Source organism: Gasterosteus aculeatus, chromosome 7 (assembly GCF_964276395.1).
Source record: "Gasterosteus aculeatus chromosome 7, fGasAcu3.hap1.1, whole genome shotgun sequence".
Taxonomy (NCBI): Eukaryota; Metazoa; Chordata; class Actinopteri; order Perciformes; family Gasterosteidae; genus Gasterosteus; species Gasterosteus aculeatus.
The window spans coordinates 25,684,067-25,699,481 of record NC_135694.1 but is presented as its reverse complement, the minus strand read 5'-3'; the positions used below and the strand labels follow the sequence as shown (position 1 = coordinate 25,699,481).

General features: G+C 46.4%; 1 protein-coding gene across 7 annotated transcripts in view; it reads left to right on the top strand.

Annotated features, from left to right (window-relative positions):
* Window positions 1-15,415, top strand: part of nrg2a (neuregulin 2a) — a 56,458-nt gene that overhangs the window by 28,132 nt on the left and 12,911 nt on the right. The gene's annotated exons all lie outside the window — the stretch shown is intronic.

The window sequence follows — 15,415 nt, the reverse complement described above, 5'->3', positions numbered from 1 at the left end:
ACAGCGGTAACGCGCGTGAAGAGCAACTGTCCACACATGCGCCTGTGGCCCATTAATCAGCGAAACAGGAATTCAGACGCAACGCATGTTTGTGATCTCAATTTTTTATTTTTATTTTTTCCATTCACCGCAGTCTGCTGGTAAATGTGAAACGCCACATAACTGCACGCGAGTACACGAGCGGTAGACCCCGGTGCGAAATGCAAAAAGGCAGCTCCACGGAAGATGAGGAATGCTGTGAGAAGAAGAAAGTGTCTCGAGAGTGAGTGATAGAATCTAACAGGCTCGTTCAGCAGGAGCGTGCACGCAAAGTTTTGTAAAGTACTGTAGCAGATGAGGGAGTTTTGATAACAGCTGCTTCCATTTGCTAGGGTGGTCTGTTTGTTCATGGCAGTGCGGGCAGTTTTGGGTGTGACTGCTGCGGGCGGCTTGTTGTCTGAGTGGATGGAGCCGGCATAAATAAATAAATATATATGTATAAAGCACAGCTATACACCTCGCATAGCGGATACGATTCATGGAGCTTTGCCTCTGCCTGCACGGATCACGGGAGCGCTCGATGTTATCGGGTCAGAGAACTGCGTGCGGCGGATCGTCTGGCACGCATGTGTCAGAAAGCGGATGTTCACCTGGAAAGGAACTTGAGGGCCGCTACGTCATGTCTCAAGACTTCGACGTTTGCGCAGATAAGAGGCGGTGATGTTGAGCGGAGTTAGCGCACGTTTGTCATTTCGGCAATGCCTCCAAACGCCATGGGGGGAGATGCTGCAATTGTTGTCGCTGACCTTGACGGCGCTATGACCAATCGCGGACGTCCCACATCTCTACGAGAGGCGTGGCCGGAATTCACACGCAGGCATAGTTACCCCCCCCCCCCCCCCCCCCCCCTCCCCTTCATCATCACCCTGTAGCGTTATTGTTTACCGTGAGCAGACTTAAACTGAGCAGAATTATCTGAGCGGCAGCTCTTGGCAGATGAAGAAAGGGCCCATTGTTTTTAAAAACAGAGGTTCTCTCTGCTGCCAACATCCAAGTTTGGTTTCAAGCATAAACAGAAGGCATCCATCTTGTTTTTAAATAGGGATTCAAATCGCCTCTTTTATTTCCCGCCATGAAAAAAAAGTTCAGTTGAATTTCATAGCTGGATTATGTGATAAACAGTGTACTGATGTACTCATTTTACTCGTGAGCGTCCTGTATTCAAAGTGTCAGTGACCCAAGATCTAAACCCAAGACACGCAGCGCGAACATTTATGAAAAAGGAAACGGTGACCATCAAGTCACGTTTAATGGCGATTAAAGGAAGATAGGTTCATTTGTGCTGCGTCGGGGAATCTCTGGTGGTAGCACCTGTCTGCCTGGGTGTTTAATGACGGCTTGTGACCACGTGACTGGTGGCCCATGAAACTCTATGACGACCCTATCAAAGGTGCTCGTGTTGCAACGATACCAAAGTGAATATAATATTTCAAAGCGCTGAACAAATGGGCTGAGGCATACAGTAGCCGTAATGGATAAAACATGACTGAGCAATTATACGGTACGCTAGACACTGTTTTCACTTACAGCACACATTATTTAGATCACGACACAAGTTCTGCTGCCAAACATTCACTGATGTCGTATATTTCTGCGACACTTTATTGCACATTCATGTATGTGTTTGCTTGTCCTCAAGTCACTCTCGGTTACTCAGACAATGGCATCAGTGTACGTCCTGTCATGTGCCGTGATCATCAGATGTCTGTCCCCGAGGTGTTTTTGTTTGTGCATGTGTGCGAATGTGCCTGTTCTAAAAAAAAAAAAAAAAAGGCCCATTGAGCTACAACAGCACGCCTAGTTCTGTCATGCTTCGCGGGAGAAGGCAAGACAGGGCAAAGCAGGGGTGGTATGTCCATAGGCAGGGGGAGGGCTTCACTGAAAGTACAAACAGCATGTCAGCAGAAGGGAATATCAGCAAACACGCATGTTGCTGTGATTGACGCATGCGAACGTTCGCAGAGAGGACGGCTATGGAAATAATGGGCTCTCTCTGGCTGTGATTAACAGGTTGGTTTTAAAAAAACATCTGTTTGAGCGGAATAGGCTCTTGTGCTCGACGTGGGATGCAGTGGACACGTCCGCCCATTTCCACCGTTTCCATCCAAAAGGTCGTAAGACATATGACCATTGTGTTGAAGGGCTGCAGTGGAGTACGGCTGGCTGCTGCAGCATGTAGCCGCAGTATTATCCGTGTATGTGTGCCTTCTAAGGAGGGAGAGCGAGGGGAGGGGGTGCAGATGTAAATGGACAGAGAGAGCAAAACGAGGAAGATAGTGTGAATAAAAGCAGGGGGGGGTGATACGAAACGAGGGAATGCATGACAGGAAGCAGACAAAGACGTTGCGGCTACAGAACGAGGGTTACAGCGAGAGGAAAGAGACAGTGAGCGAGAGGAGGAAGACGAGAGACAAGAGCCCGCTGTGTTGCAGAGGAGACTTTCACACCCATTTTAGAATGCAGTTATTGCTCGCTAGCGTTGCCAAGGCACCTCCTGTAACGGGTGTGTGTTTACAGCTACTAGATCATGGGCTTTTCTCCCCGCCTGCGTTGTGCAAGGCGCGCTCGCACGGCTCCAAGCTGCATCGTCAACGGGACGGAAAATCGGAGGAAAATGCAGTCATTAGAAATATCGACTTTCCCACCGACTGACTTGCAGGGGACAGAAAGTGAAAATCAAACGGGAGCGTCGCCCCTGAGACCTCGCAGTGACACAGAGAGCGAGAGAGAGCGAGAGAGCGTCGCACATGGCTGTGCCGGCCTCGCTGTCTGTTCTGGTGGAGGCGGACGTTGGGAAACCATCACTCAGCTCCACCACATGGCGAACGCAGGCCACCACAAGCTCAGCAGCTCAGACGGGCTCCTGCACTGAACCAGTCACTGCTTTGAGTCACCGTTGGGTTTTCACCAAAGTTTTTCTTCCTCCTTTTGATTCAACAGGGCAGGGCATACGTCTGCATTGCAAATGAAATTTCAGCTGTACCCAACGCGGTTTGAACATAGCCGCTCAGAGCCGACGTACATTCATTACGCGAGGAGTGCCTGACACGGAGCCCCCCGGGGGTGCGATTAAATAGGAGTTGCCTAAACATTCCTTGAATGAAAAGCTATAGCTGCGAAATGTGTCGTGTAACGGAGAACGTGGAGGCGAAGAATCGCTGCCACTTGCCATGAAAAACAAAAACACAACCACCCCCCCACCCCCCGCCCCCCATTATTAATACTACACATAACAGCTGGTCATTACTCAGCCCACCCAACAATATTTGTGTAGCAAGAAGAATGCAAAGCCTTTGCAACACCTTTTCAGCGGAGACATGGAGCATGCTTTGCAAATTGCCTTGGCCGGGAAAACTAACCCGCGTGTTCAAGGCTGGAGCTAAACTCGAAGTGAACCCCTCATGCATTCTAAAGCACGCGATCCATTTGGGCTTCATGCCAGCCATGCAGCTTGCCAATAACGCTGAATGATTGGAGCGGTTTGGGGACTTTTCTCTTGACCAGAAGAAGAGAAACACACTTTGCCGGCCGGGCAGTGCCCTTTGCTGTGCAGTTATTCAGGCCAGATGGTTGGATGTTCTGCTGCCGGGAACGTTTAAATTTCTCGGTATCAATGTTTCAGCCCTTAAGATTTGTTTTAACGCTGTCTCCTTTTGTTGGGGCTGCTTTTGAAACGTGATATCAATCAGTGGAGCAATTTTTTAAAATGATTTTCTGGATCCACAAGACATTCCTCCCTTTCTTACTGTGTTTGTCCAACCTCAGCATGGTGACAGAATGCATACAGCGTGCATGTCTCCCGGTGGTCTAGATCCGGGGTCCCCAACCAAAGGGCCATTTGGTACCGGCCCGCACCACAGAAAGAATCCTTTTTTTGGCATTTGATTTTTTTTTTTTTTGGAAAATTGTCGTGGACTTTTTTCCACCTTTTTTCCACCTCATACCGTTGCCCACTACTCGCTACGAGCAGTTCGTCACACCCCTACCTCCCTTACCCCCGTCGGCCGGTTATTTCGTTGTGTTTATCCGCCACACTTCCAAGACCGGCCCGCAAAAAAACGTTGTCTAACATGAAAGCGGTCCGTGAGGCAAAAAAGTGTTGTCGGACCCCCGGCCCAAATTCTCATATATCCATAAAGCCCTTTCTGTAAAAATGGCTGCTTTTTTCCAGAGCAGCGTTTGCCGCCTCACACCCAACCCCCAGCGTAGAGGACCGGGGACCATTTGTTGTCCATTTGGTCTGACCTCTACCCTGTAATCAGTCCGGCATGGCGAGACCTGCTGGCCTTCTGGCGGAGCCGGTGTAGTATATCATTCACTCTTTTCTATGAGGCCAGTGTGAAGGAGCGACACGAGTCCGAGTTTGCTGGGCTCCACGTGGCTTCAGATTAAGGCCTCCCCATTATCCTACGGGCTGCTGTGTTGTGATAAGCGCTTGTGAGGCAGCCATGTGTCTGCCGGCTGCAGGTCACATCCTTGGGGGGTGCTGAGCGCAGCTCCGCAGAGAGAGTGTGTGAGCGTCCAGGAATGTGTTGATGGAAATCACAGCTGAACATTTGATTGCTCCAGCCTCAGCAGTCAGTGCTGGGGGCCCACCGGCCACAATTTTGCGCACGCACGCACGCAGGCCCACACACATACACACGCACTCACCTTTACATGTATGTTTTCACTCCCCAGCCCGAAGCCAAACACGCACGTTACCCTTTCAAGAAACTGATGCTTAACTTAAGTGGAAATGACACAAATTGTACAACTTCACAAGGTGTTGCATCTTGGTCACACATACCACGGTTGGACCTTTTGTTCTCTCACATTCCATATGTTGAATTTGCCTTTGAAAAAAAATCAAATCAAAAAATGTTGAAAAAGCTGAATTCACGTGCACAGTGCATTGCGTATGCTTCAGCCACAGAAAATCTACTAATCCCTAGTCAAAGATATTTGTTGACGCGGGCCTCGGTAGAACAAAGGACGCTGCTGGTTGGTGGGGATTCGGCACTACAGTGTCACTATCGAGCCAGAAAACCAGAACAACAACAGAAAAACATCTGAGAGTGAATCAGAATCAGAACATTTTACTCATCTAGTGAGCAGCAAACTCATCAATTAGACATTATGATGAAAAAAATCGTGCCTCAAATATTTGCCTTCAGATGACAAATGATCTGCAAAGAGTTTATAACCATTCGTTTCAAATGAAGCTTGGTTGTTGGAGCCTTTCCCCTGAAGTCCTCGTGGAAAGTATTTTGTTGTTTAAATCCTTTGGTGACGAGGATTCGACAACTTCGTCTGAACCTATAGACCAGTGAAGTCATGTTTAATTGCCTGTGGTGCGCTTTATTCCTCATAGAAAAAGTATTGACTCATGCGATGACACTCTGACCCATGATTTGTAGAGTCTGAATCAATAAACCTTTAGCCTCGAAATGGAAAGACATTTTCATTTATTTATATCTAACGTATCAGAGGACAAGATCCAACACAAATAGACACAGAACAAAACATTCCCTCGGCCCTTGTTGTTTTCTTAAAGTAATTCGTCCTATCAGTCCTACGTAAGCGAAGCATTACGGTAAGTACCACTTTGAACTAGATAAACAACAACTTCCTTCGCTCCTTCTATGTCTCCATCTAGTCTGCGTAGTAGAGCCAGTGACTTTTGTTTTTTTAAGCCAGCGTCAAGATAAACTCATTTCTAGTGACGCAAAAGACTGCTGGTTGTGGTGGTGGCCGAACGCGGAGTATCTGTGCGCCCATCGAATGGTGCGGGTGAGCAGCAGCAGCAGCAGCAGCATGGGAGGAGCAGACCTCTCACATCTGCAAAGTGTTCTGTATTTACAGGCCACTGGAGAGCAGCTCGACAGGCTCTGTGGATCGAGCCGCCGCCGCGCTATTAGTCACGCCCACTCTTTTCAAAATGACCTTCGGTCGCGGCGTCTGGACAGGCGTACCTCCGAGGTGGCCCGTCGGATTGCACCAGAGTCTCAGGTCTTGACATTTGGTTTGGGTTCGACCACAAAAATCAGGATCCAATTCATGCTGCGCGGAGAAAATGGGATGTTTTAGTCCAAAAGAAACGCAGCTCGAAAAGAACGATGATGCAAGGAATTTGAATGAATGAATATTTAAAAATAGGAGCAATTATGTTGGTTTTGAAAAAAAAAAAGCTGTTTACTGCAGCCAACCACAGCACAAACAAGACACCAAAGTAGTGAAAAATAATCTTGATGAAAAGGTCTACATTTAATATCTGAGCAAATGCAAAAACAACCGTTTCACTAAAATGTCCCAAACTGAAACGAGGCTATTTGTTATGATCACGTCTTACTCACCACAGCTGCAGCGCGTCACAGTTCCAGCTCTGTTTAGATCTTCATCCACAATAATGTTTAGTTCTGGAGGCAGTTAGAAAAAAAACTCGTAACTTCACCCACGCTACCACTTTGTTTTTGTTTATGGTTGCAGCCTTTCTGTATTAGTGGGCAGCATCCGGCACGTTGGGAAGCTCCGTAGATAGATGGAGGAGTTTACGTCACGGTGGATGAACGCCCACAGCATCGTAATCGCGCATCACTGAGCCATTGGTGGGGTGTTATGAAAGGGCATTCAAATTTATATAGAATATATATATGTATATATATATATTTTTTTAAATTTATTATAATTTAAGCCTGGGGCTTTTTAATTTAAATTCTAAGCATATTTGGCACATTCTTTTCAGTTTTCAGGTGTATTGATGGCTTTTCTCATGTAGCAACAGGAGTGTAGTTTACTACGACCTAAATTTCTTGTCATAGAAGATGAGTAATGTTAGGTGGTTGACTCATGACTCAAATCAGCCCCCCAAAATGTCAGTAACGTTATTGCGTTTTGACGCATGTTATGCGTCCCATGAGTTATTAGCTTTTTGCATGTGTGGAATTGTGGGTGTGAAGAGGCAGCTGCCGACTGCTGTCATTACCAGAATCACCGAAATAGACACTAGCAAAAGATTAAAAATATAATGAAACGTTTCTCAGAGTGTCTTCGTTTCGCTCGCTCTCTTAATTCACTTTAATCTCGTCGATCCAACGCGATAAGTGTGTGTGTGTGTGTGTGGGGGGGGGGGGGCCTCAATCAAATCTTTGCAAAATACAAGTTAGTCATTGAAAAGCAAATCACATCTCACTTCGTAGGATATCCAGTAATCTGGGGGGTGTTATGTGGGACAGTTAAGCCCTCAGTGTGAATGAGTGAGGATATCGCTATGCGTGTGGAAGGAAGCAGCTGTTACACTTGAAAAGCTGAGTGATGTGAGCAGGAGGTGACATGAGGTGTTACTGTGAGCGGGGCTTTGTTAACTCTTCCAGGGCCCAGGGACAGAACTTATCTGAGACTTCATTTAACAGCACTATAAAAGATTCCCTCTCAGGCCGCCCTCAGCTGTCCTGGTGGTCTCCCCCCCCCCCCCCCCCCCCCCCACCCCTCCCCAACTGTTGATGACTGGGCAGGATTCTGCTCCAACTCGGCAAACAGGCTCTGCTTGTTAATCCTTTACACGGGGGCAACAATTTACGGCTGAAAAATGATGAATTGAGTCGTAAAGTCTCGCTTGTATCGGGTGGGTAAGTAATAATTATCAGTTTCTAGGAGGTCCGGTGAAAAGCGCTGCCTCACTGACAACTATTGTTCACACACATCAAACAGATGTCAGAATTGGACATGAGCAATCCTGTGTGTCTTCTCTGAGCGCAGGGGGGGGGGGGGCGGGGGGACGTATACTTATCATTCCATCGCTGTAAGCTCAGAAAGCGTCGTACTACAGTTTGGTTGCCACAGCTGTCTCGCATCCTAAGCCCCCCCCCCCCCCCCCTCACCCCCATTTCTCCATCACGCTGCTTCCTCAGCTGTACTCGTCACATCCCCCGCCGTTGAGGTGACTAAGTCCTCTCCCGGGGATCGTGTAGGGCGTGCGTCAGCATTGCGCACACAGGCCGCTTCCTCCCGGGTGTGTAGGTGTTAGCTGTGGATGCGACGGGCCTCGCTTGTAACCACAGGTACACTCCCCGTGAACCCATCCTCCAGTACACGGGTACGAGTGAGGCAGGGCTGCGGCGCGAACACACACACACGCGCATACAGGCGGGCCTCGTGCGTTGTGGCTTTTTGGGGAACAGCGGAGGGGGAAAAAACCTTTAGCCCCGACAGCTGGCCACTACTGTAGCTGCGAGCGCCAAACCCAAATATGGAGCTGTGGTAAAACGTCTTCTGTATCTGGTACAAGGTCGCAAAGTCGGCCTTTCCTCAGAAATGAGTTCCAGCTGTTGATGGTGACGGGCAAAGGAGGGCGGTGGAGGCCTCCGGTTTTGTCCTTTCTTAGGTGGATGAAGCATGGAGATTAACTTTATTGGGGAAATTTATATACATACATTTCTGTGGGTGACCGTCCTTCCCACTAAAACCACCAAAGATTTATTCTTTTCTTTCCGAACAAGCTTCGTTCAGCTTCGTCTAGCGTCCCATATTTGGTTTCCTGTTCAGACGCATTTTGTCATTCAATTCAATGGGAAAGTGTGTCCAGACCACACCACAAACCTACGTTATGCTCTATTTTATTCTAAACAGAATCATAACTAACAAAATCAACATGATGCCGTGGCGTTCAATATTATCAAAGTAATATTTCACTAAAAGATGAAATGAAATAATTCTACAAAGGAGCATAACATGGAAACACAAAAAAGGTATAAAAATGTAACCCCACTTTACAGTTAAATCAGCCTTTATCCAATTAGTCCCTTTATGAAGTGCTTATGCCCCAAATATGACATATTTTCCAGATTTAAAAAGTGATCTCCTTGTGTTGATCGCTGAGCTGCTTCAGTAAATATCACTTTACGCCGACAGAACAGACGAGAGAGCTTTCACATCATATTCTATTCGTTTATGGAGTTTATACAAAAGATGACACTAGATTTCCTTTTTCCCACTCGAGCCACTGCCTGATTTGATGTTTGTGACTCGCTTCCCGAGCGCGTGTCACTGCCTGAAGGAGCCATTGAAAAGTCCTCCTGCATCCTCCTCACCTTGCAGCCATGTACTTTGGTGCTCGCCACGCCGTTCCGTGCCACCGCGCCGTACGCCCCGGCCTCTCCTAAGTGCACGTTGCTTCTTCGTGCCGCAGCTGTTGTGAAATCGCCCACTGGGCTGCTCTTTGATTTCACTCCAGAGCCGAGACGATCGAGGCAGGCAAGACCAGGCATATCAGCTATGCGACTGAAAAATGGTAATAGGAGACACGCATATAAAAGAAGACGCACTGTTTGTGGCAGTGTCAGTCTCGGTGAAGAGTGGGTGGTAGATTAATGTTCCTGGCAGGCTCCATTTTGTTCGTTTCTTAACGTTCCTGTTTCATATTGAAGGTATTTGAATTGTGGATAATTTTCTATTGAGAAAAAAAAAAGCTTTAAGTGTGCCCTTCATAATGGGTTCTTTTGTGAGTCCTACCTACAGTAAATACTCATTTAATTCCTCTTTGAGTATTTGTATGAAATCTTTATTGCTCATTCTGAACTCTGTACAAAATGCTGCATGATACGCTGGATGTGCCCATTGATCGGGTGTGCCAACAGCATGAGTGGAAGTAGGTGCGTGCGTGTTTTTTGTTGGATTTGGCAAGCTGAAATACATTTTCCAACTTAAGATCCTGTCGACAGAGCTTCTTTCTCAACCCACCTCTTCCCTTCAATACTCCTGTATGCATCTTTTTTTTCTCTCGCTCTCCTCTTGTTTGTTTCCGTTGTTTCTGTGGTTGCTGCTACATTTGTCTGGACTTGAGCCGCTGTCAAAATATGTTTCCTCTCTCCATCGGAAAAGGAAAACATGTATTCTTTTATTATTCAATTAAGGATATCACAATGAGTATCAATCTTTCATGAAAAGACGCTCATTGATGTTTGTTTGTAACAAAGTCCAGGCATTTCCCTTCTTTGTTGTTGGTGCAGTTTTACTCCGGCTCCACTTTCCATAGAACTATAATGCCCCACTCAACACCACTACTCTTACAATGGCCATACAGGCACAATCTCAACATTCATCTTACATCCTCTTCTACCATATCAGACCAGCTGTCAGCATCTTCGTATTGAACAAGAACTACACGTATTTGTTGTGTGTGTGTTTTTTTGTTATCTGTTCATCTCATTTACTCATTCCATCACGGACAGGCAGTCTTGTCAGATCGGAGACTCGTCCATATTGCCGTCCTGCTGCGGCAGGGACGCATGCGATGTGAACGAGCTTCTCGCCTGGAGATGAAGGATCTCAGGCTGAGCTGTAACAGGAGACATGTCGGACATTCCCGGCCAAGTGTCGGGCGGGGAAGGCGCGGGGGGGCTCCTAAACTTCTTCTGCTACATAAAACGGACTTGTATCTGTAATAGCTCTGCGCGTCCGGGTGGCAGAGCCATTACAGGAACCGCTTTTTCTTTATGCGTCTCCTGAAGGGTTTGTACTCAAGACATTCATCACTTTCCCATCTGACTGCTTTTATGGCTTTGAAACGTCCTCCCTGTTGGAATTCTGTACATTATCCAATGAAAGAAAGAGTTAGACGCCCCTGTGTTTGGGCTCTTGACACACCAGGCAGCAATTTGTCTACTTTGTATAAAGACAAAATGTCGAGATGAATTTTTTGGGACCTTCATTCCTCACTGCAGAAATGAGGTACCGGCTGAGACAGAACAGAGGTCTGCACAGTGTCCTTGCACTACGGCAAACTCCCAAATATGTTACATAATTTACACATTTTATCGTGATAACATTCCTTTTAGGAGTGAAAACACAAAGCTGTAACAAATTCCAGAAGGAGCCAATCCACTGCCAATAGAATAACTGCCTGGCCCGTCTTCCTGTGCAGTCTCATGTTTTGAGATGGCTTTCTGTTTGATAACGGAGGAGAAGTGACACAACCTTACTTAAATCATCAATGTTTCTCATAGATGAGGGTTTAACTCCAGTACTATAGACGGGCCAATTGAAAAATGTATTTCAATGGATAATTCGGCGTTTGAGGTGTGTGATTTGGGGGGCCGGGATTCAGCGTGAGCGGTGCTCGTCTGTTTGCTGCATATCCACCGGCGCCTCGAGAGGAAAAAGAACAGCGCAACGGGGACCTCTCTTTTAATTTTTTTTTACGATTTTCCTAGAATCCTTTTCGGAGAGCGTGGAAAGACAGGCATGTTTATGAAGGTTTCCAGATGGTCCCGCCTGCACCCCCATCTTTTCTCTTTTCGGTTCCTGGGCCATGAAGGATTAATCAAAGTCAGCGGCGAGGGCTGATGGCTAAACACTGGCTTTCGCTAACCGAGAGGAAACCCCTCTTCCACTCCGACTGAGCTTCAGCCCCCCCCCGGGGGGGCTGGAGGGCCGTGGAAAGTTGAAACCCAAGGTTAAAACAACCAAGCAAACTTAACTAATCCCTCGCCACATCAGTGCAGATAAACAAACTCTGTTTGACAGAGCCGCTGATCTCCTCCATGGGTTAAAGGAATTTGTGTCTGACATCCAGCCAGGAAAGCAGAGTCAACCTTGACAAGAAAACTGCCAGCTCTGGTCCCCCTATTGTGCTTGCATGATTTTTATGGATTCCCTGTTACCTGCAAAGACTCTAATGGAGTTTGGGGTAATTCTGGCCCACGACTCGAAATCCTCTCGCAAGCGGTAGAATGCATTCGAGTGGTAATGGACGGCAGGTATGAAACGGAGGCCTCTCTCTAATCAACCGTCCCTCGTCCTCGCCATTACCGTCTCTCGGCTGCCTGGTGAAGGAGGAGGACAACAAAACTGCTCATTTCCGAATGAGAAGCCGTTTTTAGAGTGCTGCCCACTGATGTCCTTCCCTTTTAATTATCACCTAAAAACACTGTTCGGAGGAAGCGATCCTTCTGTTGACCGGACAGATCTCTGTGTCCTGATTGGTTCGTGAAATGAATGGTTTGAATTACACAGTGGGGCGCGTAGGAACCAATAGTATATTACTGATGAGTGACAGTGGACGGTACTGTTTTTGTTGGACACATGCTGGACACATTCTGAGCAGCTGCTTTAGATGGTAGTGAATCACTGCACTGGTTATTACACCAACTGTCAACAGGAAAGTTTGTTCACAGCAGCTTCACCATATGATCTCCACGCTGCTCACGTACAATAACTTGCTAGACTTGATCAAATAAAACCGCACATACCACATGCAGTCAGACACGGGTTGAGATGAGACATAAACTGTGAGTCTTTGAAGGATCGCGGGCCTCAGAAACGGTGCGATATGTTGAAAAGAAGCAAAAGGGCCTCTATTCTCTGTGATAACGGTTGTTCCGTGACTGACGTTGTCATATGTATTCGCTTCAGACCGAATACAACGTATTGTGTATTTCCAAAAGGGCTTGCCAGAAGTTATCTCGTGAGCCCCCCAGTGCAATAACTCTTAATAGTATTTTTCACTCCCACCATACGCACCTATGCTCCTTTGCTGTTTGTATTTATACCTTTAACCCTGGTAATAAATCCGAAGGCCTTGAAATCCGTTTTGATCTCAAGTAAACATGTAGTGCAGGCCGAGTAAACACTGTATTGGATGAGTCAGATCACCTCAGAAAACACTGCTCTTGTTTTATCAGTGGGTACACGGAGTGCATGTACCTTTCCTTGTATGGGTTTTGTAATAAGTGACTACCGGCGATTTCTCTGGTGGGTCTGGGATTCTTCTTATGTTCTGGGTTTTTCCTCTTAGAGACTCGAGTCAATAATCAGGGTCACAACAACTCTTGTCAGCCGTGAAGGAAGGATGAGAAATAATTTTTAAGGTTTTCACATTCGTGTAAAATGCAGAAATTACAGCAGTTACAGTTTTTCAGTCGGTAAAATAGGTGATATTGTCATTGAAAAAAGGATTTTGAAACCGAATGATGTTCTTTGTTGTTTGGCAAAAATTGATTGCTACGTCTTAACTGGACTAAGAGGCACTTAGATAATACATAATTCAACCAACAATGGACAACTCGCAAACATAAGATTCCCTTTTAGTTTAGGGGAACAAAAGCGCTTAGGGAGAGATGTGTTTTTGGATAAAAGTTAACATAAACTTATCACCGCTAAGTCTTTAATGTCAATGTTTTAATTAAAATTTTTTTCGGTCTTTTCCCTGACCCTTAACCAAGGTCAGTGGGTGGCTGAACATAACCGATGATGTCATGCTTTACTTGCTACGGGTCAATGATGAATGGGGGATGAAAGGCATTCATTAATGTTTGACACATGCACTAAAGTTCATCTTGACTTTGATTGTTGCCGAAAACGAATCAAATAAATACATTAATCACTAGGAAAGCATAAAGACAATCTCTGCTGTAGCAGATGACAGAAAGTCCATGGCAACATGTTACTGCTGCTCAGCAGGTTTTTACATACTGTTGTCAAGTTTTACAGGTTCATTATAAAACTGGAAGCCGGTGCACCGACTGATTTATAGACAGTGCATCAGTTTAGTTGTCTTCCCTCACTTTGGACTCGAGCTGCTCGAGCGTGCTTTTATACGGTTACCTGCCAACTAGACCTAGTTCAAAGTTGTGGAATTATTTTTTTTCAAATCCTTTTCCAAGTATTTAAAGGTGGTTTTCTTATTCTATAGACATATATCCGATATTGATGTGTGGACCAACATGTCATCAACAAAATACAAGCTCAAGACTCAAGACTGTGTATTCACAGTAATGGAGACTGACGATGAAGATAATGTCAACGCATTTTAAGATCACTGAGCACTGAGATAAAGATCACTACCCATGGAACCCCTCTGTGAAAAGGAATGTGTGCACTTAAAAACAGAAAAAAAGTAGGTGTGGGCTGATTAGAACATGTTTAAAGAGCAGAAGCATGAAGCCTCGTAGTCAAAGTATCATTACCATGTGGAAATCATAGAAGTTATCTTTTCGATTTAAAATGATGAGAACCGGTAAAACAGTTGAGCACAATGAAACAGACTTTGAGATCCTTTTTGTGTGAAGTTTACGTGCGGGTTTCCTTCGGCTCGTCTGTTTTCCACCCGCAGTCCGCCCACATGTGAGCCAGGTGGACCGCAAACGGTGTGTGAGCCCCGATGGGCCGAACGCGTCAGACCGCCCCTGCAGAGGACCGACGATCTGTCCCGCTCTCACCGCTGCGTCCTGGGACGGTCCGCTGCCCCAGATAGAGATCCGCGCGCCGTCATTTGCCTTTTGTGTAGCGCGGTTTTACAGTTGAAAACTGCTCAAGGCTTCTATTTTGAGCGTAGGAGGGTTTGACAATGTTTTCAGGCCTCCCTCCCTCCCTCCCTCTCCGCCAACAGCTTTGTCTGATCTTTTTTACGAGACGCTTTCGACGCCAGCACTCCTGGAGAGAGGTCAGGTGTGACGATGAGGCTGTCCTGATTAACTGGTAGACTTGGAACCGTTTTTGGAAAATGTCTTGAGGTGGCCGCGGATGAGCGCTGTGTTGTGTTGAAAACATTAAAACATGTTTAGCGGAGTAATTACCTGACAGCTTATGACTCACTTGTATCACATGAAACGTGCGCGTGTCTTCACATTAAACCAGATGTGGATTCACGACTTGGTTATTTGTTCCGAAGGATGTCCGTAACAGGAGTGTGTGTGTGTGTGTGTGTGTGTGTGTGTGCCAGAGCAGAAGACCCACCTGACTACATGCCAACGGAAACGCCAAAAGGAAGTTGACATCCTTTTTTGTGTTATTTTAGGATAAGACTTAAGATATAACATTCCTCATTTTAGTTGAAATATTGTTGTTTGAGACGCCAAGTGCTGACTCATACCGACGAGGGAAGCTCACGTGGATGTCCTCTGTTTGCTTTGTTGTGTTAACTAGCGCGGGACGTGTTGTTTCAGCTAAAGCAGGAGTGTGCTGGTGAGCGCATCCCTGCTTAAATCCACTTGTTTCAGGCGCGTAGCGAATGGAAGGTCGTTTGACCCGAATAAAAGGCCATCGCCAGTGTCTTATCGCAACATTCCGCGTGACACGAGGGCCTTCAAATCCGCTTCGTTCCCGCCGACGCGTTTTGCTAGGATGCTAACGGTGGCGTGCAGTTGCCATCGCGTCTTGACGTTTGACCAGTGTTGGGAGTAACGCGTTACAAAGTAACGCATTACTGTAATTCCTCTACTTTTAGTGGTAACGGGCATGTAACAAAGTCTTTTTTAAAATATATTAACGCAGTTACAATTACTGAAATTGAAATGAGTTTGTTACTTGCGTTACTCTCTTTTGTGACGCGAAGCGGAGGGCCGACAAATAGTAAGTAAATAGCTGCAGCAGTCAGCACAAAATAGTTGTGGCCACCAAA